Source organism: Sus scrofa, chromosome 9, assembly GCF_054392235.1.
Source record: "Sus scrofa isolate SSC_HxYL_T2T_F1_AM1 chromosome 9, Sscrofa_HxYL_maternal_Yorkshire_Landrace_v2.0, whole genome shotgun sequence".
Classification (NCBI taxonomy): Eukaryota; Metazoa; Chordata; class Mammalia; order Artiodactyla; family Suidae; genus Sus; species Sus scrofa.
The window spans coordinates 135590597-135614896 of record NC_139391.1 but is presented as its reverse complement, the minus strand read 5'-3'; the positions used below and the strand labels follow the sequence as shown (position 1 = coordinate 135614896).

At 41.4% G+C, this 24300-nt stretch overlaps 2 protein-coding genes across 9 annotated transcripts in view; one reads left to right on the top strand and one right to left on the bottom strand.

Annotated features, from left to right (window-relative positions):
* Positions 1-24300, bottom strand: part of LOC102164427 (uncharacterized) — a 219616-nt gene that overhangs the window by 106603 nt on the left and 88713 nt on the right. For 4 of the 7 annotated variants that reach the window (XR_014816565.1, XR_002336035.2, XR_014816564.1 and 1 more), the window contains exon 1: positions 5856-5932. The exons of the other annotated variants lie outside the window; for them this stretch is intronic. The gene's annotated coding sequence lies outside the window, so the exon portion shown is untranslated. Of the gene's footprint in view, positions 1-5855; positions 5933-24300 lie in introns of those variants that run through there. 7 annotated transcript variants of the gene reach the window in all.
* The window catches only part of ATF3 (activating transcription factor 3), a 57631-nt gene continuing 44834 nt past the window's right edge, over positions 11504-24300 (top strand). Inside the window, exon 1 of one of the 2 annotated variants that reach the window (XM_021063853.2) lies at positions 11504-11656. The gene's annotated coding sequence lies outside the window, so the exon portion shown is untranslated. Of the gene's footprint in view, positions 11657-11763; positions 11787-24300 lie in introns of those variants that run through there. The other variant, XM_021063854.2, reaches the window with a different exon arrangement.

Below are 24300 nucleotides of genomic sequence, written 5' to 3'. Positions count from 1 at the left end.
CAAGACTGAACTCAACCAAGGGAAGTCCCTGTAGTGACAGTTCCTTCTTTTGAGGGGAGAGGTAGAGGTTAGAGTTCTAAAAAGACAGTGGCAATGATGGCACAACTGAGTCAAGTAAACAGTAAGAAAGGTTGGTCCTAAGGGGACAGTTGAGAAGAGAGGCTCATGAACTGGCTGGGCTGTATCATCAGGTCTTGGTACCTTCGAAGACGTCAAGGAAGAAGACTGAATAAGGAGTCAGGTGAGACTGGTTAGCGTGGTGGGAATTAGTTCAAAGGGTTACGTGAATGAAAACCCAAAAACTTGGAATGTAATTAGGAGGCTGGGGAGTTATCCTAAGGAAGGAAATAGCTGTGTTGTATGTGCTACTGAGAAAGGGATTCTGAGTTGGTTACCGATATTCAAGCACTTGCACTAAGTAGGTGTGTTCAACAGGTACAGGTGGGGTGAGTTTGACAGACATTCCAGATGAGAGGGGAAAGCCCTAGGGTTACAGCTACTTTGTGAATCCCAAAGTGGGAGGGAGAGGTCGTGAAATAAGAGTTAAAAGCATGAGCTTTAGAAATCAAATGGATCTGAGTGATAGTTTATTAACCAGATCTTTGGTCAAATATTATTCTAGGCGTTTCTCTGAGGGGGTTTCTGGATGAGAGTGACCTTAAACTGGAAGACAAGTAGATGGTGCTGCATAATGTAGGCGGGCCTCATCCAGTCAACTGAAGGCTTGAAAGACAAAAAGGGAGTTCCTGCCCTTACTCAGTGGAAACAAATCTGACTAGTATCCATGAGGATGCAGGTTCAATCCCTGGCCTTGCTCAGTGGGTTAAGGATCTGGCATTGCTATGAGCTGTGGTGTAGGTTGCAGATGCAGCTCAGATGTGGAATTGTTGTGGCTGTGGCGTAGGCCAGCAGCTACAGCTCTGATTCAACCCCTAGCCTGAAAACCACCCTATACTTAAGCCCTAAAAAAGACAAAATGACGGACTTTCCCCCATGGAAAAGGCAATTCTTTCCACCCCATAGCCTTCAAACTAGAACACTGACTTTTTCCTGCCTTCTGGACTCAGAATGGAATGATAGCTTTGGCACTCCTGGGTGTCTGGATAGCCAACCACCCTGCAGATTTGGGGATCTGCCAACCTCCATAATCACATGAGCCAATTCCCTATATCCTCATAATAAACCTCTCTCTATAAGTATATGATATATTACATTATACACATACACAAATATTTACAACCTATTGGCTCTGTTTCTTTGGAGAATCCCAATATAACCTGTTTCTTAATAACTGTGTGACCCAAGCAAGCCCCTTAACCTCCCTGAAGCTATAAAATGGAATTAAAAATCCATTGAGCATAGGATTGTAACAAGGATTATTTGAAATAATGTTATGAAGCACCGAGCACAGGGCCTGGCACATACTGCTCAATAAATGGAAGTTGTCAATACTATTTTTATTATTATTACTATAGAAGGCTCTCTTTCAAGAAAAAAATCCAGGTAAAGCAGGGTGGTAGGAAAGTGAGTAGGAATTGACAAGGCTTCACCAAACCAACAGCAAATTGTCCCTTGTTCTTTCCTTCTAATCCTCTCTTATTTTCACAAAAGCGATTTTCTCTGTTTCATCACACTCTTTGCATGGGAAAATTCAGAGCTGAACCACTTTCTAAAAGCTTAATTATAATCTTGTTTAAAATTGTCCAAATATTAAATTTGTGTGGAACAACCACTATGGAGCACAGTATGGAGGGAGCTTAGAAAACTACATAGAACTACCATATGACCCAGAAATCCCACTCTTGGGCATATATCCAGACAAAACTTTCCTTGAAAAAGACACATGCACTTGCATGCTCACTGCAGCACTATTCACAATAGCCAAGACATGGAAACAACCTAAATGTCCATCGATAAATGATTGGATTAAGAAGATGTGGTGTATATATACACACAATGGAATACTACTCAGCCTTAAAAAACAACAAAATAATGCCATTTGCAGCAACATGGATGGAACTAGAGACTCTCATACTACGTGAAGTCAGAAAGAGAAAGACAAATACCATATGGTATCACTTACATCTGGAATCTAACATATGGCACAAATGAACCTTTCCACAGAAAAAAAAAATCATGGGCATGGAGAACAGCTTTGTAGCTGTCAAGGGGAGGCGGAGGGAGTGGGATGGACTGGGAATTTGGGGTTAATAGATGTAAACGATTGCCTTTGGAATGGATAAGCAATGAGATCCTGCTGTAAAGCACTGGGAACTATATCCAGTCATTTACGATGGGACATGATAATGTGAGAAAAAAGAATGTATACATGTATGTGTGACTGGGTCACCTTGCTGTACAGGAGAAAACTGACAGAATACTGCAAACCAGCTATGATGGAAAAATAAAAATCACCACAAAATATAAAATAAAATAAATAAAATTGTCCAAATATTTATCCACTCTCTCTTAACTTAAACATAGTGGACTTGATCCCCTTGCTGTACAGTGGGAAAAGAAAAAAGAAAAAAAAAAAACATAGTGGATGTAGAAAGGGGACCTTCTGATTTAGTGTGTTGCAGTGGTACTGAGTTATTACAGGAAATATTAGGAATCACGGCAACATAGTATGTATATATTTTTCTTTTCTTTTTTCCCCTTTTTCTGCACCCATTGCTAGGGCAACACCACAGACACAAGCAGGATCACTAACCCACTGAGCCACAGCGGGAACTCCTGATTTTCAAAACTCAATCTCTGATAGCAACTTATTTTGCTGCCAGCCTTTCATAAAAGTAAGTGAGGCAACAATGCCAGTTTGCTTAGAATTTTGGCTCGTAAAGCTTTACTGTAAAAATCCCCCTTTGACAATTCTAAAGAAAAGAATAAGTACAATCTCTTCATTTTATATCTTTAAATCTTTTCTTAAGGTAGACATGAGATATCATTGTGCGGAAACAAATTCTATCACAAATGTAAACATTCCATTTAGCACCAGTCTTAACTATCCAATGGTGATTCTGAAATTCCTACATATATTTTTTTGGTCTTTTGTGTTTTTTAGGGCCACACCCGCAGCATATGGAGGTTCCCAGGCCAGGGGTTAAATTGGAGCTGTAGCTGCTGCCTACACCACAGCCACAGTAATGCCAGATCCAAACAGCATCTGCGACTTACACCACAGCTCATGGCAACACCAAATCCTTAACCCACTGAATGAGGCCAGGGATCGAACCCATGTCTTCATGGATACTAGTCGGGTTCGTTAACCACTGAACCATGACGGGAACTCCTGAAATTCTTATGTTTTAAAAAAATAAAAACTAGCCAACTCCTTTGTGAAAAGAACCTGACCAGTGCCAATGTGTAAATTAGTCCTGGCCTGCAGACCAAATAATGGTCTATCATCTTGAAAAGTATAGTACACTATTTAGAGTTTGATTGTTGGTTTTATTTCTTTGGCTTCTTCCTCATGGGTGGTGATGGTGGGGGGAGTGGGCCTGGAAAAGAAGGGACATGTGTCCCCCACAGCAGTGTCCACAGCCCAATCCTCTCAACTATAAAAAAAAAAAAGTCGCCCTTCCCCAAATGTGCAATCTGGTTTGGAAAACTCACATTTATTCAACGAAACAAAAACACCACAAAAAAAAAAAGGTAGCTCTTACCACATGCAAGCGCTATTGTAGATGCTAGAGATACAAAGACAGACAGGAGTTCACAGTCCCAGGAGTGGAAGAAACAAAACATGTAAGTGAACAGTCACAACCGTGAAAATAACTGAAACAAAACACCGCAAAAAAAGGTAGCTCTTACCACATGCAAGCGCTATTGTAGATGCTAGAGATACAAAGACAGATGGGAATTCATAGCCCCAGGAGTGGAAGAAACAAACATGTAAGTGAACAGTCACAACAGTGAACAGAAACTGAATTAACAGATGTGATTCAGAGCAGGTACAACTTCCGGGCAGTGAAGATTTCACAGAAATGGCTGTTTTCAGGATGCAGGCGGCCCATTCCAAGGTTAAGTACTTTTAAAGCAAAAACCCAATGACCAGACTAAAAACCTTAATTTCTGAATGTGAGGACTTTTACATTCAGGTTCTTATACATTATATAAACACACACCAATAACCCATAACAAGGGAAATTAGCTCAGTCTGAGAACATGATTCATCATCATTCACACCCGCTCAATTTAGGTCCCTCCCCAAACAGGCATTACATTGAGGACTACGTGGTAGCAACTGTCCAAAATTAGGACAGAGACTTCTGTTGTTATACGAACAATATAAAACAGTATCATACCTCTGGATGTATTCAACTGTTAGACTGTAAACTGTCAGTTCTTTCTTTTTTTTTTTTTTTTTGTCTTTTGTCTTTTGTCCTTTTTAGGGCTACACCCGCAGCATATGGAGGTTCCCAGGCTAGGGGTCTAATCAGAGCTGTAGCCACCGGCCTACGCTAGAGCCACAGCAACGCCAGATCCCAGCAGCGCCTGCGACCTACACAGCTCACAGCAGTGCGGGATCCTTAACTCACTGAGCAAGGCCAGGGATCAAACCCGCAACTTCATGGTTCCTAGTCGGATTCGTTCCGCTTCGCCACAGAATGAGTAATAAAGACCTAAACACCTGCAGTTTCCATAGTTATACCTGAAAAAAAGTCTCCACTTTACCAAGGCCAATGTGGCATTTTGACGGGGGAGAAATGAACATTACACATGTGATTTATGGGTTTCTGACATTCACTCACGTTATAATCCCCAAGATCTTTATTCCACAACTAACTTTCCACCATTTCTAAGAAAAGGGCATAGGAAGTCTATTTTTTTTTTAAAGGTTATAGCCTTCCAATAACTGAAATATAAATTTCGAACAAGTCAACAATCAGAAAATGTTTCCCTACTATCATCTGATATTCCCAGTTTATCATTCTATGTAATACTCTTCTGTAACATCTAACTCTCTTCACCTAACAAGGCCAAAAGCTCCCTGAACACTGTTTTACAGGCTACCTGCGAAGGCGAACCCCATGAGGTCTGACGATGCCACACCAGAATGCAGGTCACTGTGACACGGCAGCCCACTCTGCAAAGTCGAAATTGCAGTTCACTTTACGCTGACAGAGCTTCTTTCCAGAACTCCATCCATCTCAGCGCCCAAAGATGGGGAGCGTGTCGATTTCACAAGCGGCCTGGCACTGCTTTCTTTACGTTTCGTTTATCTGATTCCTGAAAGGTCACCTTGGTGCGCCCGGGTTTCAGGATGGAGCGCCTGGGTTTGGGGGCATCAGCGTGGCTCAACTGGTGACCTTCAGGCCTCTGTGCTTAGCTTGACCCCACAACGGTCCCCTTCCCTCCCCCTGCCACGGATTCTGATGCGGCGGCTCAGCGCGGGTCCTGAAGGACCCTCCCCCGGCGGAGGGCGACGCTGGCCAAGTGCAGGGCCCCCCGAGAGATGCTGCGCGACCGCCCCACAGAAGGGACCCAGGGCTGACGCCCCGACAGGCTCAGCCCACGCCTCCCGCCCAGCCCCGCTCCTGTTCTGACTTCAGCCCACCGCACCCCGTCCACCAGGGAACTCTCCAGAACCCTGGCCCTCTCGGGGAAGTCCCAAGTCGCCATCCAGGAGGGAACCGCGATTTATTTATTCAGCGTCCACGCTGAAGCCAGGCGAGCTCGGGGCTGGGCTGGCACCCGAAGGACACCCCTCGGGCTGGCCTGGGGAAACGCCCGCGCTCGTGCATTGCGGGACGTCCTCCAAGAGGACCGACGGCGGGGCAGCAAGGGACCCGGAGCACCGCGCCCCCAGCCCTCTCGTCCCCTCTGCCCGCCTTTACCTCACCCGACCCCACCTGGGCAGGCGTAGCTAAACTTAGAAACCAGCGCGCAGCGCGCTCACGTGCACTCGGCGGAGCAGGGCCAGCGGCGCGCCCGAGTGAGTCACGCCCCGCCCCCCTCGCTGAGGACGCGCTGACGTCAGCCGCTTCCCTGAAGGGTGACGTAAGCGCGCCTCGGAAAGGCTGCGAGGCAGGCGTAGAACGTTCGCCGAGCTTCGATGCCTTAAAGGGACCAGGCTTTGGATCCTGAAAGAGCTGAGTAGGTGACTCTGCTCAGCCACCTGCAGAGTCCGAGTCCATCTTCTATCCCTTTGTATTGAGAAGAGTTGATTGTTGCCGCAGGAATGAAGAAAGGAGAGCAACTGAGCCTCACTGGAGGTTCCCAGAAGCCCAGAGCCTCCTCCTAGAAGCCCTCCTTGGTTCACCAGAATTTGTTCCTGGCCCAAATGTCGAGAAGTTGTCCATGGCCTTTGACTCCCTATGCCTTTGCTTATATCTTCTCCCCATATGCTTACTTACATCTCTGCTGACAGAGGAAAGCTGTGGTTTGAATATTTATGTAATCCGTCAACGTTGGCATCCGTGGCCCTTTTATCATTGGTTTTTACTGTATCCAAACTCATTCATTAGTCTGTGACCTGCAGCGAGTTATTCAACTCTCTGGGCATGAAATCTGTGAATCCAAACCCCCTTTACCCTGTGGAAGCTTCCAGAGGCAGGGACCCTGTCCAATGCTTGATCACTCAGTAGTATCACAGCCTCACAGGGAGCTAACAATTCATCGAGGTTTAATATGTATTATTCATTATCCTCTGGCCCCTCTCTTTAATCCCATCTGCTCTCTGAGGTGGGTGTCATTGTCCCCCTTTTACAAGGGGAAGGAAATTGAGGCACAGCGAGGTTAAGTACGTTTCCCTAGGTAACATAACTAAAGAATAGCAAACTGGAAGCCACTCTCAGGTCAGCTGGACTCCAAGTCAGTGTTTTTGGTAATAAAGGTGGGCAGTGAAGTGCATGTGTTCTGGTATTTTGAGTTCCCTAGAACCGCTTTTACCCTTTAAGGCAATCCCAGTGCTTCTCAACAAGTAGCCGCTGCCTGCAGATACAAAGAGCAGGAGGTCGGGGCCTCGGGAACAGAAGAGGGTGAGGAGAGTGAGGAGGTGCTGTACTTGCAGGACCCTGAAAGCAAATGCCTCCTTGAGGTTTGCACCCTAGTCCCAGCTCTGCTGTGCCTACCCTTGACTCTACTTTTTTTTTTTTTTGTCTTTTTCAGGGCTGTACCTGCAGCATGTGGAGGATTCCAGGCTAGGGGTCGAATCAGCTACAGCTGCCGGCCTACACCACAGCCACAGTAATTTGGGATCCGGGCAGCATCTGCAACCTACATCACAGCTCATGGCAATGCTGGATCCTTAACCCACTGAGAGAGGCAAGGGATCAAGCCCAAGTCCTCATGGATACTAGTCGGGTTCATTAACCACTGAGCCACGAAGGGAATTCCTATTTTCTCTTCTGAAGCTAAAAGAGGGCATCCTGCTTCATGCTTCCTCACCTGGCACATCACCAGCCAGTTCTACCCAAGTGCAGAAGAAATACCTTGTTTCTCCTCCGTTGTAATTTCCTTTCTATAAAACAACATAAAATTTCCTGTTGAAAAGGCATATTCATGCCAAGAAGAAATGAAACAACAGCTTCTTAAAGTTTTTAGCAAAATGATGGTGCCTGTGTACTGGAAATGGAGCCAAATGGGTGAGCTGCTGTCACTGTTCTCTTCTGGCCATCATTACTGGTTCTTGGCTGAGTGACACAAGCCCATCCCCAGGCCACACCTGCCAGGTCCACCAGGAGCTCCTTCCTTCTTCAGCTCACTCCTCAGAGACACTGAGAATTGATCCCTCTCCCCTCATACCCTGACTCCAGCCACTGCCAAGCTCTCTTCTTTGTGTCCCCTGCTCCTGTCCCCTCCATCATGCTGATGAAGTCACTGCCTGCTGCTTTTTCTGTTCTCTAGGTTTTCTGGAACCTGTGACCAAACATCTTATGTGTGCTCACATCGCATCTTAGGAAGAGATGGTGAAAACCACAGGCAGCCTCAGCTGTGGGCAGTGTCTTCTCCTTCTGTACTGGGCTTGGGCACACAGACGTGGAACCTCAGAGCAGTGTGGGACCTTCAGGCCAAGCAGGCCAGCCCCGTTTTATATCCATGGGACTAAGGTCTGGGTGAGGGGACCTGCCCTGTTAGGTAGAGAGCCCTAATCACTTGACTCCCAACTCACTGCTGTATTCATGGGTCACACCCTCTGTTATGAGTCTCAGGTGGGACAGTGAGCGTAAGTGTGCATAAAAAACTAATGTGTCATATACATGACAGAAGAGAAGACAAGTAGTGACTTGGAATAAATACAGAGATAAGTAAAATCATAGGGCAGAATTGGAGAACACATTTCTGAGGACCCCTGGCTAGTTCCTCTTCTTTCCTCTCTCTCTCCCATCCAGCTTCAGGATAGTGGCGGGGGGAGGGGGTTATTCCTCCTCGGACCCAGGAACCACTTCCCAGGGGAGGACTCCATGGGTTGGATTGCCATTTTAAACCTTCAGTAATCAAGACCTTATGTGTTATTTCAGGTTTTGATTTTGTATCTCCCAGCCTTCACTTCCCATCATCTTCCTATCCTCAGAGCCCCATTAAAGGTTGTTAAGAGCTCTAAGTGTCACTGGCAACTAATGTGGAAGAATTGTGAGCTCCAGCAAATAGCCCCGGCAAAGAAAAGAGCAGGCCTCCTGGGTCTGTTCCCAACCGTGCTGGTGACTCACTGGATGACACAAAGCAAAGTGCTTCTTTTGGGGAGGGGTTGTGGAGGGAGATACCTGAGACAACAACACAAACAGCTGCTGGCCTGACGGAGGTGGAGGATGGGGGGAGCCACGGAGGAAGCTCCTGACGTAGGGAGGCTCTGGGGTCCCTGGGTGGACCCACGTCCATGGTGACTGTTTAGCAATGTCCGAGGGTCTGCCCTGAGCTCTGCCCCCCTTAAGCGCCTGCCTCAGACGGAGCCACTGAGATGACTGGGCCGGATCATGGCATTTACCCTTCGTGACATCATTCTCATTGGTTAGGAATGCACACTGGTTATTCCTAACTCCACTTTAATAACTTGTTATAGATCTGCCCTCCAGGAATTTATTTGAAACTTTCCTTAATCTATTTATATTTCAGCCTGGACAGCCTTTTCAGGCCATAAGTAGGTTTACCATTTATGTAAAAGCATCAAAACACAGAAAGTGCTATGTAAGTGTTTTTATAACAGTAATAATAATTGTATCATTATAATGTTATATGTAACAAACATAATCTGATGAGACTAATTCAGATGGTCTCACAGATTTATTTTTAGTCACTGTGGTTGTTTTTATCGCCATATTCACATGCACACACACACATACACACCCATCAGACAGTATTGATTAATGGAGTGGGGTGCTGGGATGGGTGTCACTCTGCATGCAAACTTACAGATACCCACTCAATATTCTCTAAAGAGTTACCGCCTAGGACAAGCATAGAGTAGGTGCTCAGTAAATTCTTCTGTGTGGTTGGATACTTGGACTTTTAAAAAGGAAACGAAAACCTGTGTGGTAACTGGTGAGACACATTAGGAATCACTGTATTAGAGGCTGGAGGGCAACGTGAGAGTACAGCTGGCATGGAGGGAAAAAGGACTGTCCCGATTTTATGGCAGATGTGCCTGTGTAAGCTCTCCTCATCACCCTAGAGCTCATACTAAGGGAAGACCTGGTTCCCAGGCTGCTGACATGATGCATAAACAAGGAATGCCAAAAGGATGCCCTCTGACAGGTGCTGGATGGGTGGCAGGGGTGGCAGGAGCAAATAGGCAGGTATGAGATCCAAAAGAGAAGGATCAGACCCTGTGGCTATCTCAGCTTTTACCATGAACTGCAGGAGAATGAAGTTTTAAAAGCTAGGTGATTCAGCAGGTGACTAGACAAATAAATTGTGCTACATCCAGACAACAGACTATTATTCAGTATCAAAAATAAATAAATAGTGGAGTTCTAATTGTGGCTCAGTGGGTTAAGCACCTGACATTGCCTCCGTGAGGATGTGGGTTCGATCCCTGGCCTTGCTCAATGGGTTAAGGATCCAGCGTTGCCACAGACTGTGGTATAGGTCCCAGCTGCAGCTCTCATTCGACCCCCGGCCCAGGAACTTCCATATGCCACAGGTGTGGCTGTAAAAAGAAAAAATAAATAATAAATAAAACCATGAAAAGACATGGAGAAACACTGAATGTGTTTCACTAAGTCAAAGGAGCCAAGCTGGAAAAGCTGCATGCCTATGATTCCAACTACATGACATTCCGGAAAAGGCAAAGCTATGAAGACAGTAAAGTTGTGAGTGCTTAACAAGGGTTAGAGGGGAGGGAGGGCTGAATAGGGGAGCACAGAGAATCTTCAGGGCAGTGAACTCCTCTGTACGAAACACAGTGGTAGATACATGTCTTTATACATTTGTCCAAACCCACAGGATGTACAATACCAAGGTCCAACCATGATGTAAACTATGGACTTTGGGGATTGTGACGTGTCTGTGTCGGTTCATCAACTGTAACAAATGTACCACTCTGGTCCAGCTGAGGAGCGTGTGGGTGGGGCGGGTAAGGGGTATATGGAAACTCTTTGTACCTTCTGCTAAATTTTGCTATAAATCTGTAACTGCTCTACAAAATACAGTCCGTATTTTAAAAATCCGGGTGCAATAACACCCTTCTGTATGTAGAGTTCCGTCCACATTGGAGCCACAGAGTCTTGGGCTGGAGTCCAAGCCCCACCATGACCAGCTCTGTAACTCTGGGAAAATTACTTAACGCCTCTGACCTCAGTTTCTCTAACTCTGCAGGACTGTATTGCCTTCCTCAGAGCATTTTGAAAATTAAATGAAAAACTATATGTGGAGTTCCCATTGTGGTGCAACAGAAATGAATCCAACTATTATCCATGAGGATGCGGGATCGAGCCCTGGCTTTGCTCAGTGGGTCAGAGATCTGGCATTGCCATGATCTGTGGTGTAGGCTGCAGATGCAGCTCGGATCCTGCGGGTGTAGGCTGGCGGCTACAGCTCCGATTTGACTCCTAGCCTGGGAACTTTCATGTCCTGTGGGTGCGGCCCTAAAAAAGAAAACAAAAACAAAACAAAACAAAAACAAGCAAACTATATGTAAAGTGTCTAACCCAGTACCTGGGATATACAAGTAAATATAAAAAACCCTTTCCCCAATTCCTCCCTTTATCAGTGTGATGATTAACTATTCTAATGGCTACTCATTCCAGAGTCAGGCCAGTGGAGGAAAAAGCTGTCTTGAATGACAGTGACCTTCTACTAGGAAGGGGATCTGTGTGTGGCAGGGGGCATGAGTGTCCTCACATGCTCTGTCCCAGATGGTGGCCACAGAATGCCAGATATGAACTTGACCCTGGAAGGCAGTATCAAGCCCCTCACTCAGCTTTCTCACGTGAAAAGGTCAGGATGATGGCAGGCTGTCATATTTAGACGATGGCTCGCAGGACAGCCTCTATGAGTTAGTCACCTATGATATGACATCATATTGCTACTCAATATAGTAACAGCTGTTATTTGCTTTGGGGGGCAGAGGCGGGATCAGCTTTTGTTGACCAACCATGCCTCAAGGATAAATTGGATGGTACGGGACGTGGAGACCAGAAAAGAGGAGGAATCCTCCTCTAAATAAGGGTGTTCCACAGCTTCCTAAGGATTTTTGGCACCTCACCCCTAAAATGTGAGTCTTGAATTTTCTTTGTCTTTGGGACCCAGCAGGGGAAATGCCATGGGAGAAAGGTGTTCGGTCAGGAAGTCTCCAGCTGGAAGGATACCCACCATGGCCGGGGTCAACGCCGCCTTGTAGAAGGGTGAGAAAGTGTGTCCCATGCCTCAGCTACATGACATCTGCATGGCACCCAAAGAAGTGGTCTCAGGGAAGGGGATTGAAAAGGCCTGGAGGTAGGGTGCTACAGACTCTCTAGGTTGGATTAGGCATTTTACCCTCCCAGGTTACAGAACAGGCCAAATCACTCCACTGAGGCAATGATGTTTTCTCAGCCTTTGAAATGTCCTAGATGAAGCCATGGTTTGGGGATAACACCCATCAGTGCCTTAGCTAATTTGGCATATTGATCAGTCATATCATAATGGAAAACCACTGGATGTGGTTAACCCCTTCCTGCCAGTGAGTTCTCCTCCTTGACACCTCTGCCTCCCATGGGGCCTTGTGCTTTGGGAACAGAATGCTTTGTTTCAGCCGTGCAGATGCCTAGGTGAATTGGGGAAAGCGGACTCTTCCTGTGTCTAACCTGGAATAGCTCCAGAGTGAGGAAATGAAGAGGCTAGAGAGAAAAAGCCCTGGACCCCGGGCTCGGGAGACCCTGTGTGGAAGCTGGTTCTGCCACTTTTTGAGCCTGCTGACCTTGAGCAGGTCACCGCCTCTCTGCAGATTTTGATCGCTTGCCTTGTCTGTAAAACTGCGTTCTCGGGGTCCTTTAACCCTAGCTTGCCCTCTCCAGTCTTCTAAGCGTGGACCCCTGGTCTGTTGTTGGCAGACGAGAAAGGGAGCCCGCGGTCTGAGTGCGTGCTTCTGCCACGTTACTTTGCGACCTTCCACAAGGACACGCTGTCTCTGAACCTCAGTTTCCTCACTTATAAAATCAGGGTGAGATAATGAGCCTTTATAAAACTTATAAAATACGGGTGAGATAATGAGCCTTTTCATAGGCACCATATAAATGCAATGAAGTGATTTCCTGAGTTCCGAGGGGGAAGGTGGGGGAAGGCAGGCTGAGGAGAAGACGGTGGGGGTTAGCGGCAGGTGGGGTGAAACCAGGGCTAGGAGCGGGGGGCGGTGGGGGTACGGTCGTCCAGGCCGAGAAAACCTCCGACCCAGTCCTCCTCGGTTCCTCTTCATTTCCCAGCAGCAGCCCAGGGAGGGGAAACTATTGAGAGGTTGTAAGCGATGCTGAGAACAGCCCAAGAGGGTGGCTGCAAACTCTTGTCTAAGGGGGTCGCGCTGCCCGAGTGCGCACGGCGCCAAAGCAAAGAGGCCGAGGGGAGCCCGACCAGGGCTCGGAATCCCCGCGCAAACCAGCAGCCTCTCATTTCCTGACCCTGCCCGGGGGTAATAGCCCTGAACTGAGCACCTTCTGGGCTGCCCCGCATCACCTCCTAGGGGTGTAAAAACAGCTCCGAGGGGAGCCCTGGAAATCACATCACGGCTGTATGCTCACCAGAGTGACCTGTCTCGACTCATCTCTGCGGGAAAATCACAGATCTGCTAGAGAAACTCTCCAAATTCCTGTTTATTCTTTACGTAAACGGATTAACCTAGGGTTAGCGATTTTACTTCCAGTCTCTCTTTCATGTTACAGCGAAAATGAAATCGACCGACCACTCCTTTGAAGCAGTTCTTTGAGCCATAAGCGTAATTTCTCTTCTCTCCCATCAAAAGGGGTTTTCTCTTTTTTGCCAAAAAAAAATTTTTTTTGTTTTTATTTTTGAAGCCCCAGGAGCTGAGAGGCTGGCAGGAGGCGTGGCTGCCATAAGAGCCGCTTGCTGTCCCCCTGCTGACTCATCTGACATTAACATAATTATGTTTTAAGAGTCAAAGTGATTTTCAAACTATGAGTAATGCACGGTATTAGAGAGAATGTTGACGAAGCAGCGGGCATTTCAGCACGCTGAGGGAGCCAGCTGCTGCTAACAGCTGAAACCAGTGAAAGAGTAAGAAAATGCTCTCAGAAAAAGAAGCTGACTTTCTCCGTTCCTCTTCCTTGGGAAAGATTCGGATTTTGTGAAAGGCAGGTGAACTCAGAGTTCCCTGAGGAAGGATCCAGATCTAGCATCTTTAGCTGAATATCTGGCTGTCTGATCATTTTATATGAAAAAAAAATGTTTTCATAGTATTCATTTTCATATAACCAATTCTAGGCAAAGATGGACCTAAAGATTACAACCATTTCTTAAAGCCAAATTATTACCAGTAATAATAATAATAATAATCTAAAGTTGTGTGAAGAAATGGGCTACTTCTTCTAAGACAGGAAAGAGGTCACAAACCATTTCCTGAATTTCAAAGATGGGGCGCAGAAGCCCATGGTAGGGGCATGAAAGCCTTCTCAAAGCTCCTTTGATTAGTGAGAGGAACGTCTGAGAGCCATTGACTTAGACCTTAGGAGAGAAAAGCTGAGTTCCAGTCCTCTTCCAGAGCTGTCTCTGTCCTTGCCTCTGTTTCTCATAATGGGAATATTACTAGCACTTGTTCTGCCTACCTCAGAGGAACAGCCTTGAGCTCTGGGAGGGCAGCAAGAGTGCCCGCTCCTGTGCCCCCCAGTGTTTAACCTGGAGCTCTCGCATTGTAAGTGCTCAGTAAGCATTTGCAGAGTTAAGGAATGAGATAAGAGCTTTGAACATCAGAGCTCTGCTCTTGGGTTTATTTGGTCTTCTTGCCTTTAGTTCCCTGTGCCCAGGGCTGAGGGGCTCAGTTTGAGACTCGTCTGCTGACGTACCAGCACTAATACGGAAAAATAACTGCTCACATCCTTGGGATCAACTGCTAAAGTCAGAGGGAAGAAAATGCTCAAATCAGAAACTCCTTTAGAAAAGGCTCACTCAAAAACATGGCAGTAATTTTGTTTATATGTTGGAGCTACATCTGGAGAACTGGCAGGCTTAATTTCACCTGCTGCATCTTGAATGAAAGCATCACCGCAAGTGTTATAACAAAAGTCAACTTGGTTTGGGGCATCAGGATGGCCAGTGAAAGATAAGTGGTTGGACTGTCTAAACCCTTGAAAAATAAAAGTTCCACTCAGATCCACACTTAAGAGTACAAAATAAAAGGAGAAATTAGGAAAGATTAATTCTGCTATTTTTGGGGGACCACACCCACGGCATGTGGGAGTTCCTGGGCTAGGGGCAGTGACAATGTCAGATCCTTAACCTACTGCACCACAAGGGAACTCCAATCCTGCCACTTAAAAAAAAAAAAAAAAAAAAAAAAGGGAAAAACATTCATTTGATTTAACACTGAAGAACAGATTTCTAAATTTTGAGAAGGGCTTACAAGGATCACTCTGTTCTCTTGTTCTTTCCAGTCCTGCTTTGGCTTCTTTGCCTTTGTCTCCTTCTCCCTCTTCCCTTCATCCCTAAGCTAACTCCTTTCATTCTGGTTCCCTGCTGCTTCCCCCAAGCATTCCTTCTCATGAACTGTCTTAAGGTGTCATCCCCCTGGAGAGTGGTCAATAGGGTTGGTGTTTTTTCTGTTTTTTGGTTTTTTTAATGTAAAAAGAAAAAGTCATGAACTAATTATAAGCTCACTTATAAATAAATTGCTAATTATTTTTGAGCTACCAAGCTTAACCACACACACAAATATTCCTCTTCACTTAGGAATGTCTTTGATGAAGCAGTAAAAATTCATTTTATCAAACCTCATCCCTTGACTACACTACCTTAGAAGGCTCTGCATTTGCATCACGGGAAAAAGGGATGGCCCCCAGGGAAAGATACCCACTGAGAACCCTAACCTGCCCTCAACTGAGAGGCCTAGGTGTGTGTCTTGTGGACGACCTGGATTGACCGATTTCTCCTCTCCCCATCCATTACAACAATATTGTTAGGCTTACTTCAAGCAGTAAATATAAACTATAAAATATAAACTTCATGACTAATCAATCCAAAATGATAGTAAAAGACAGGTCAGGATATATGGTCCTGTCCCGAGCATCCGAAGATGATGCCGGAAAAGAAAATGTGTGGGCTCCCAGCGGCTGTCATTTGACATTCTGCCCGAGGCGCGCTCTCCAGTGGGGTAAATCCAGGCTGGGGGTGCTTCTGAGGTTCTGAGCCTCCGTTCTATCAGTGCTGCATGTTCCCGACACTCCTCAGTTCACCTCCTTTACTCTGCTGTTCCTGCACGCTAATGCCTGTCAGGCTAGGAACCCTAAATTGGGTTTGGATGACACAGTCGCTGATCCTTAACGCATCTCGAGTTAGAAGGTTTCTTACTTTTAACCTTGATTCATTTATTTTGTAAATATGTGTAAATAATGTAATATTCATGTAATAGTTTTATTATTAGCAGGTTGCTGAATATTTGAGACCCAAATGTTTAACATATATTCTGAAATAAACTTGGCCTGTTCAGAATCCTCATGGAAAAACTTATGCTTATTTTTCTCCATATTCCCTCTTTATATCTTTCCTTCCCTCTATCTCTCTCCCTCCATCTTTCCTTCCCTTCCTTCCTTCTTTCCTCTTTCCTTTTGTTTTTTGCTTACTTTTTAAAAAACATATCCAGAAGGAGATAAGAAAAACTGATGAAGGCAACTAGGACTAGAGAGAGACTTTCATCGTATGCATTTTTTGACTATTTTAATTTTTAATCACCTACACATGTACTTTTTCTCATTAAAAAATTTGGTTAACTGAAATAGTGTTTTGCATTTTTCCCGTTTTCACTTTTTTTAAAGTGTTTTATTTTTTCCCCCAATTCTAATGCCAGCCTATTCCTCCTGGAACAGCTTCCAGAGGGAAGTGGGGAAGAAGGGAAAAGAGAAAGTTGGCAAGGGCTCAGTGCCTATGTGTTCACAGCAGAGACATAGGGGACAGGTTAGCCTAACAGGATCAAGGGAGTTTTAGCCTTTTTTTCCTTTTTTTTAAACTTAAGATGTAAGCATCATTAAGTAGTTTACAACATCATTTAAAATGGTTGTATAGGAGCCCTTTTTACTATAATTTATTTAATACACTATGTTAAACATTTGGGTAATATCAGACACGTCAATATTAATGTAATGGTACTGCAATAAACATTCTTGAAGCCACATCTTTGTGCATCACCATTCTTATTCACTTAAAATATCTTCTCAAAGGAGAATAAATAAATATATTTCTCAAAGGAAATTAAATCAAAGAGTATATAAATCCTAGGGCCTTTGATATATATATTGCTCTTGATATATTTTCAAATTCCTGTAAACATGAAGAAATTTCCTCCTATATAAAGTTTTATTTCCTGTTTACACGTGAACTTTCTGTTCAGAACCTTTGTCCACTTATCTGTTGTTATCTTAATATTTGTAATGATTTAGAATGTTTTACACATATATCAAATATATAGACAAATTTCTCCTTTTCTAATATTTTTTAAAAATAATCATCCTCTGGCTTGATATTTGCATTTTAAGGTTGGCTATATTTATACATTTTTGACACACAAAGGTTTTTAAAGTAATCAAAACTATCAATATTTTCTTTTCTGAAGAATGACTCTACACACAAACTTTGAAAATTAGTTCATATTTCCTTCTAATAAACTTTTAAAGGTAAAGTTTACATATATTACATATTTAGAGTGAAATGCACAAATTTTAAGTGGATTGATCTTTCAGTGAGTTTGGACAAAGGACAAAAGCAAAGACCTATCAAGATTTAGAAATTTAAAGGGTAAGGGTTTCTTTTTTGAGCTGATGGTTACACATATAAATACACTAAAAATCACTGGATTGCATATTTAAATGGGTGAATTGTATGGCATATGAATTATATCTAAATAAACTATCAAAAAATATAGAGAGATGGAGTTCCCATTGTGGCGCAGTGGTTAATGAATCTGACTAGGAACCATGATGTTGCGGGTTTAGTCCCCGCCCTTGCTCAGTGGGTTAAGGATCCAGTGTTGCCCGGAGCTGTGGTGTAGGTCGTAGATGCGGCTCGGATCCCGCGTTGCTGTGGCTCTGGTGTAGGTGAGGGGCTACAGCTCCTATTGGACCCCTAGTCTGGGACCTCCATATGCCACGGGAGCGGCCTTAGAAAAAAGACAAAAGACAAAAAATACAGAGAGAGAAAGAGAATAATTAGCGTCATCCTCAAAAGTTCTCAGTGTCTCTTCCCAATACATCCTCACTCCCACTCTACCCCAGAGGCAACCATAGTCTTTAGTTTTTTCAACATTGATTAGTTTTGCTTGTTTTTTATAACTTTATATAAAATCATACACTCTGAACACTTCCGTGTAACGTTTCATTACTTGACATAATGTTTTAAAAACTCATCTGGGAGTTCCCTTTGTGGCTCAGTGGTCAGCGAACCCGACTAGGATCCATGAGGATGTGGGTTTGATCCCTAGCCTTGCTCAGTGGGTTAAGGATCTGGTGTTGCCATGAGCTGTGGTGTAGGTCACAGACGCGGCTCGGATCCCACGTTGCTGTGGCGTAGGCTGGCAGCTGTAGCTCCAATTAGACCCCTAGCCTGGGAACTTCCATATGCTGCAGGTGCAGCCCTAAAAACCAAAAAAACAGCAACTCATCTCTGTTGGTGTGTTCCAAGAGTTTCTTTTGGTTGCCAAGAGTAATATTTCATTATGTGTTTTTGTTATGTTGTTTATCTGTTCCTCTATTGAAGGACACTTGGGCTGTTTACAGTTTCGGGACATTATGAACATTCTTGAACATGTATTTTTGTGGATGTATACATTCATTTCTCTTGGAGAAACACCCGAGGGTGGAATTGCTGAGTCATAGAATAGATATATGCTTGGTTTATAAGAAACTGCCCCAACTCGACCCCTAGCCTGGTAACCTCCATGTGCCGCAGATGCGGCCCTAAAAAGCAAAAAAAAAAAAGAAAAGAAACTGCCAGACTTTTTTCCAAAGTGGTTGTACCATTTTAGACTCCCATAACAATGCATGAGCGTTTCTGTTGCTCTGTATCCTTGTCAGCTTTTGATGTTGTTGGTCTTTTTCATTTTAGCCATTCTTTGGGTGTGCAGTGGTACCTTATTATAGTTTTAATTTACATTTCTTTGACGACTAAAATTACTGAACATTTTTTCAAGTGTTTCTAGTCTTTCTTAGCTTTAATAATTTTGTATTTTTATCTAATTACACCTATTTATTCATCTAAATTTTTTATAACTTGAGGTAATCTCAAAGTTTATTTTTTCTAAATAAATACCCAGCATAGTTTATTAAATAATAATTTTTTCCTTACTGATCTGTAGTGCTTTATGATAGATTAATTTCTCATGTAATATACAGGATATCGATTCTGAGCAATTGATTTGTACATTTATACATTTGTTCTTCTGATAGTTCCACACTGTTTTATTAATACTTGCTTTTTAAAATGGTTTAGTATCTGGCAGGGCCTCTGTGTCATCATTCCTTTCTATGTTCAACGTTTTCTTTGCTATATACCTAATTATTCTTTCAGTAAACGTTAGAATAGTAATGTCAAATTCTGGAAAAGCTGAGGCTGTTTTTCAATGTATATTGAGTGTACAAACTCATTTGAGAAATACTGACATTGTTGCTATAGAACTTAATATTCAAATTTTTGTCAGTAACATTTTGTAGTTTTTATTATACGGATCCTTCACATTCTCATTAAACTATTCCAAGGCATTTAATAGAGGTTTTCATGTCATCATTGTTAATTTTTGCTATTGCAGTTTGATTTCTTTTTTGTAATATTTTCTAACTAGATAGTATTTCTATATAGAAAAACTATTGGCTTTTGTGCCTCTTTTGTATATGTAGCAGTTTTCTTGAACACATATCAATTCGAAGAATTTTTAGTTGAAGTATTGTTTTGAGTTTCTGGGGGTGCAATTATCATCCACAAATAATTATAAATCTGTGTTCTCCCTTCTAGTATTTATGTATCATATTTTTATATCTATATTATTCGGTTGGTCAGAAATTCCAGTTAAAAATTAAATAAAATTGGCAGTTAATTATATCCCTGCTTTGTTTCTGATTTTAGAAACATTGCCTTAGTATTTCATTCTCCCAGGTGAAATAAATATTTTGAAATATTTATTTTGAAATAAACATTCTGTTATTGTTAAAAAGGGGTTCTTAAATTTATGATCTTTTTTAAACAAGGACTGGCTGAGGAATTTTACTGTCTTCTGCATCTGTTGAGAATCTCTTTTGGATTTTCTTTTTAAACTGGTGGATGTGATATATTATACTACTTGATTTTTCAAATATTAAGACATAAAGCCTTTTCCTTTTAGGTTAAATCCTATTGGGGTTCTTCTTTTGATACTCTGTTATCTGTGTTTAGATTTCTTCTCTGTGTTCCTAACTGAGATAGGTTTATTATTTTCTTTTTTTGATCTGTCTTTTCAGATTTTGACTTCAGGGTTATCTCTGTGAAGTAAATTATATACACTTTCCAAATTTTTCAACGTTTTGAAATAATTATTGAAGCATAATATTACCTATTCCTTAAGAGTTGAAGGATTTTCCCTTTGAAGTTTTCTAGGCCTAGCCATTTTTTTTCTGGAGGGAATTCTTTCCCTCTTTTCTTCCCTTGGTTTCTTCAGCTGTGATTAGGGTATTTAGGTTTAATCTTTCTAATTTTTATAATATATGTATTCAGGAGATCATTTCATCTGAGTTTTCAAACTTAAAACTTTGCTAAGTATTGTGTAAACTATGTATCTTATCTGATGTTGAATCCCTTCCTTATAGTTCTAATTTTATTATTCACAGGTTTTTTTCTTCTTTACTTTCTCTAAGGCTTATCTATTTTATTATTTTTTAAATAAACTCTTGAATTAATTTTATAAATTTTCCTATATTCTAAATCATTTCGTTTTGTTTTTGCCTTTATTTTTTTCTTTTTCTTGATTCTCAAGGGATTTTCTTATTGTTGTTATAAATTCTTGGGTTGAATACTTTCATTTTTCCTTTCCTTGAAAATATGAAAACAGAAAGACCAAATTTCACCTTTTAGAACACTTTCATTAAACACTTCATAACTTTTAATATAGTTTTTTCTTATTTTAATTATCTTCTAACTGCTATGTTCTTATACTTTGCTGTTTAAATTTCTATTTATTAATAGTTTTATTGCCCTGTGATCAAAAAGTTAAGCTTGTATAATTATGCTTCCAAAATACCTCCTATTTATGGTTATATGATTGCAAATACCTTCTCCTGTAATTTCTTTCCATTTTGTTTACATGTCTTTTTCTTATGCATAGGTTTTGTCTTAATATAATCAAATGTTTCCCTCTTATTTGATGGTTTGTATGTTTGTAGATTACATAACAATTCTTTCTCTAAATGGAGATAATAAGTGTATTTTCCTCCCAAAGTTGCAAACTTGCTTTCACATTTACGTCTCTAGTCTTCACAGCCGAGTGGACGGGAATCTAATATCTCTTTCCTCCCACACGAATGGCCAGTTGTCTCGATCTCACCGGTCCCCATCCATCGCTCTGTGATGCTACTTTCATTGTACAGAGTTTTCTCATGCATACGAGTTATTTCTGGAATTTTGTTCTGTTACATTCATCAATCTGTCTATCCTTCAGGCCAGTACCATCCAGGTCTTTCTGAATATCTAAATAGCTAATAAGACAAGTCTCTCTCTACCCTCTTCTTCAAAACTGTCTTGATGCTTCCTGTCCCTTTCACATGAATTTTATTAAAAATCCCACACAAAGACACCTGTGTGCCTCCTCACGTTTTGAGGATTTTTAAAATTACAATTGCATTGATGTATAAATCTATATGGAGAAAACTGACATGTTTTTGTTACTGAATAATCAACAGACATGATATTTCTCTCTATTTAGGTCTTTCTTTACATTGTTCAATAATACTTTTATAGTTTTCTTCACAGAGGTCTTGCACTGAATAATCTTATTACTAGTTTCCATATAGTTTCTACTATGGTGAATAGAATTCTTTTTTTCCTATTATATTTTCTAACTAGTGACTATTACTAGGAATGCTACTAGTTTTTGTGTGATTTTTGTAACTAGCATCCTTGCTGAACACTTTTTTAGCTCTAAGAATTTCTCTGTGAATTTTCTTAAATTCTTTATGTACACAATTCCATTTTCTGCAAACAAGAACAGTTTTATTTCTCCTTCCACACTCTCTCCTTTCTTTGCTACTGCCAAAAAAAAAAAAAAAAAAAAAAAAAATTCAGTCAAGACTTCCAACACTATGCTGAATACAGGCGTGTAACTAGTATACTTAATAATAATAAATAAATAGATAAATAAAATAAGTCCTTAATAATAATCCTGACTTTAATGGAAATGCCTCTAAAATATAACCAGTTGGTAGAACATTTGTTTTTAGAATTTTGATACATGGCCTTCGTCAGGTAAAGAAAGTTGCTTCCTATACAAACTTTTGCAAAGATTTTTCTTAAACCATGAATGAATTCTATATGCAATGAAATATCTTTTGTGCATTTATCAAAATGACACTAAAAATGTGAAAAATAAAAGAAAAAGGTTTTTTTCTTTTTTAAACTTAAGTAGGTTTTCTAATCTTCAATTTTGCTTTCAATTTGAGATTAAGTCCTATTTTCCTGCAAGATTTTGTATCTACATGAAAAGTGGGATTAAATTATAATTTTCTTTCCTTATAATTTCCTTGCCTGGCTTTAGTATTAGAAAATAAATAAATAAATAAGGTGGAATTGCCATTGTGGCGCAGTGGAAACGAATCTGACTAGGAACCATGAGGTTGCAGGTTCAATCCCTGGCCTGACTCAGTGGGTTAAGGACCTGGTGTTGCCCTGAGCTGTGGTGTAGGTCGCAGATGTGGCTTGGATCTGCATTGCATATGCCGTGGATGCGGCCCTAAAAAGACAAAGGATACAAAATTTAAATTTTAAAAAATAAAAAAATTAGTTGAATAATCCTTTTTCTTCTTTTGCCCATTCTCTGGAACAGTTTATTTTTTTGTTTCTAGAAAAATGTTCTATTTATTAATTTTCTTTGAAGATCTGGTAAAACCATTTGGGCCTTGTGTTTTTGGAAAAAGACCTTTTGATTAACAATTTAATTTCTTTAATGGCTAAGGCCTTATTCTGGCTTAATCTGAATAAATTACCAAATTTTTAATTTTTTCTTAAAAATTACCCATTTCTCCAGTTTATATATTTATTGCCATGAAGGTTTCTAACCCCCTTTTTATTTTTATTTTCTGTTTATTGGTTATTTTGGTTTTTTTCCATTTTCTTGATCAGTTTTGCTCAGGGTTCATCTGTTTCTGTAAGTCATTTAAAAAAAAATCAACTTTAGATTTTATTCATCTTCCCTAAGTACTATTTCTTTAATTTTTTCTCCTATATTTATTACTTTTTATTTCTAGTTTAGGACTTTCTGTTGTTCCTAGTTTCTTAAGGTGATCGTTTTATTTATCTACTGAAAATATTTTTAAGGTATTAAGTATTCATTGTTCTCTTGACCAGCACTTTTTAGTTAACTGTTGAACCCCGCTTCCCATCTTGTTATTTTTGTTTCAGCGCCTTAGTTGCACTCTTTTTAAATGTTGAAAAAAAATTTAAAACAATAAATGGTTACAAAATTGTTTTAATTAAAAAAACAAAAACATAAACAATCAACAGTTATCCATGCTTACTAAAATATAATATCCTTTAGTAGTTCTTTTAGTGACAGTCTGATTGATAAAGTCTTGGTCTTGGCGTGTCTGAAATGTCTTTATTGATCAGGGTATTGTATTCCGGATTGACAGTTACTTTACCTCTGTCCTTTGAACATATTATCCTCATTTCTTCTGGCATCTACTGTTATCTATGAGAAGGCGGCCATCAAACATTTTCATTCCTTTGAAGGTAATCCATCTTTCATCTCTGTTAATTTTGGATTATCACCGTCCTTAATGTTCTGCAATTTTGCTACCATGTGTTTAGGTATGGATTTATCCCTGTTTCCATGCTTGGTACTCAAATGGACTTTTAATTGGAAGTCTTCAATTCTGAAAACTTCTCAGCAATGATCTCTTTAAATACTGCTTGACCATCCTTCCCTCCTTTCTCTTCCTTCAGAATTGCCCTTAGATGATGGTCAGTTGGTGTCTCTTCATCAATTCTCCAGATCTGTTAATGCATTCCCTTCTCTGCCTGTACTCTGGGTGTGTTCTTAGCACCCCTTTACACCTCACTTCAACTTCAACTTTATTCAGTGCAGAAATTTGTTCATCCAGGGCATCTTAAATTTCAACGATGGTATTTTTTATTTCTGAGATTTTTAGTTGGCCCTTTTAAAAAATAATAATAAACTTAGTATTGTTTGTTCCATAATTTCTAATATTTTTTATCCCTCTCTTTTGATCCCTCAAATGTACTTATTTCTAGTCTTTGTTAGGCTGGTCTGTAAAATTAGTTTTAATGTGGAGTAAAAATCTTGTCCCGATTATTGACTTTGCTGACTGTCTTTCTTAGTGTTAGATTCACCCACATATTTTGGAATTTGAGTTTGCAGACTCATTTCAGATGGAAGTCATGTTTGGTTTTGTTTCTCTTTTCTTTCTCTCTTTTCCTCACTCATGCCTCTCTTTTCTACCACTGCTGCAGTTGTCCCACCCAGCCCTC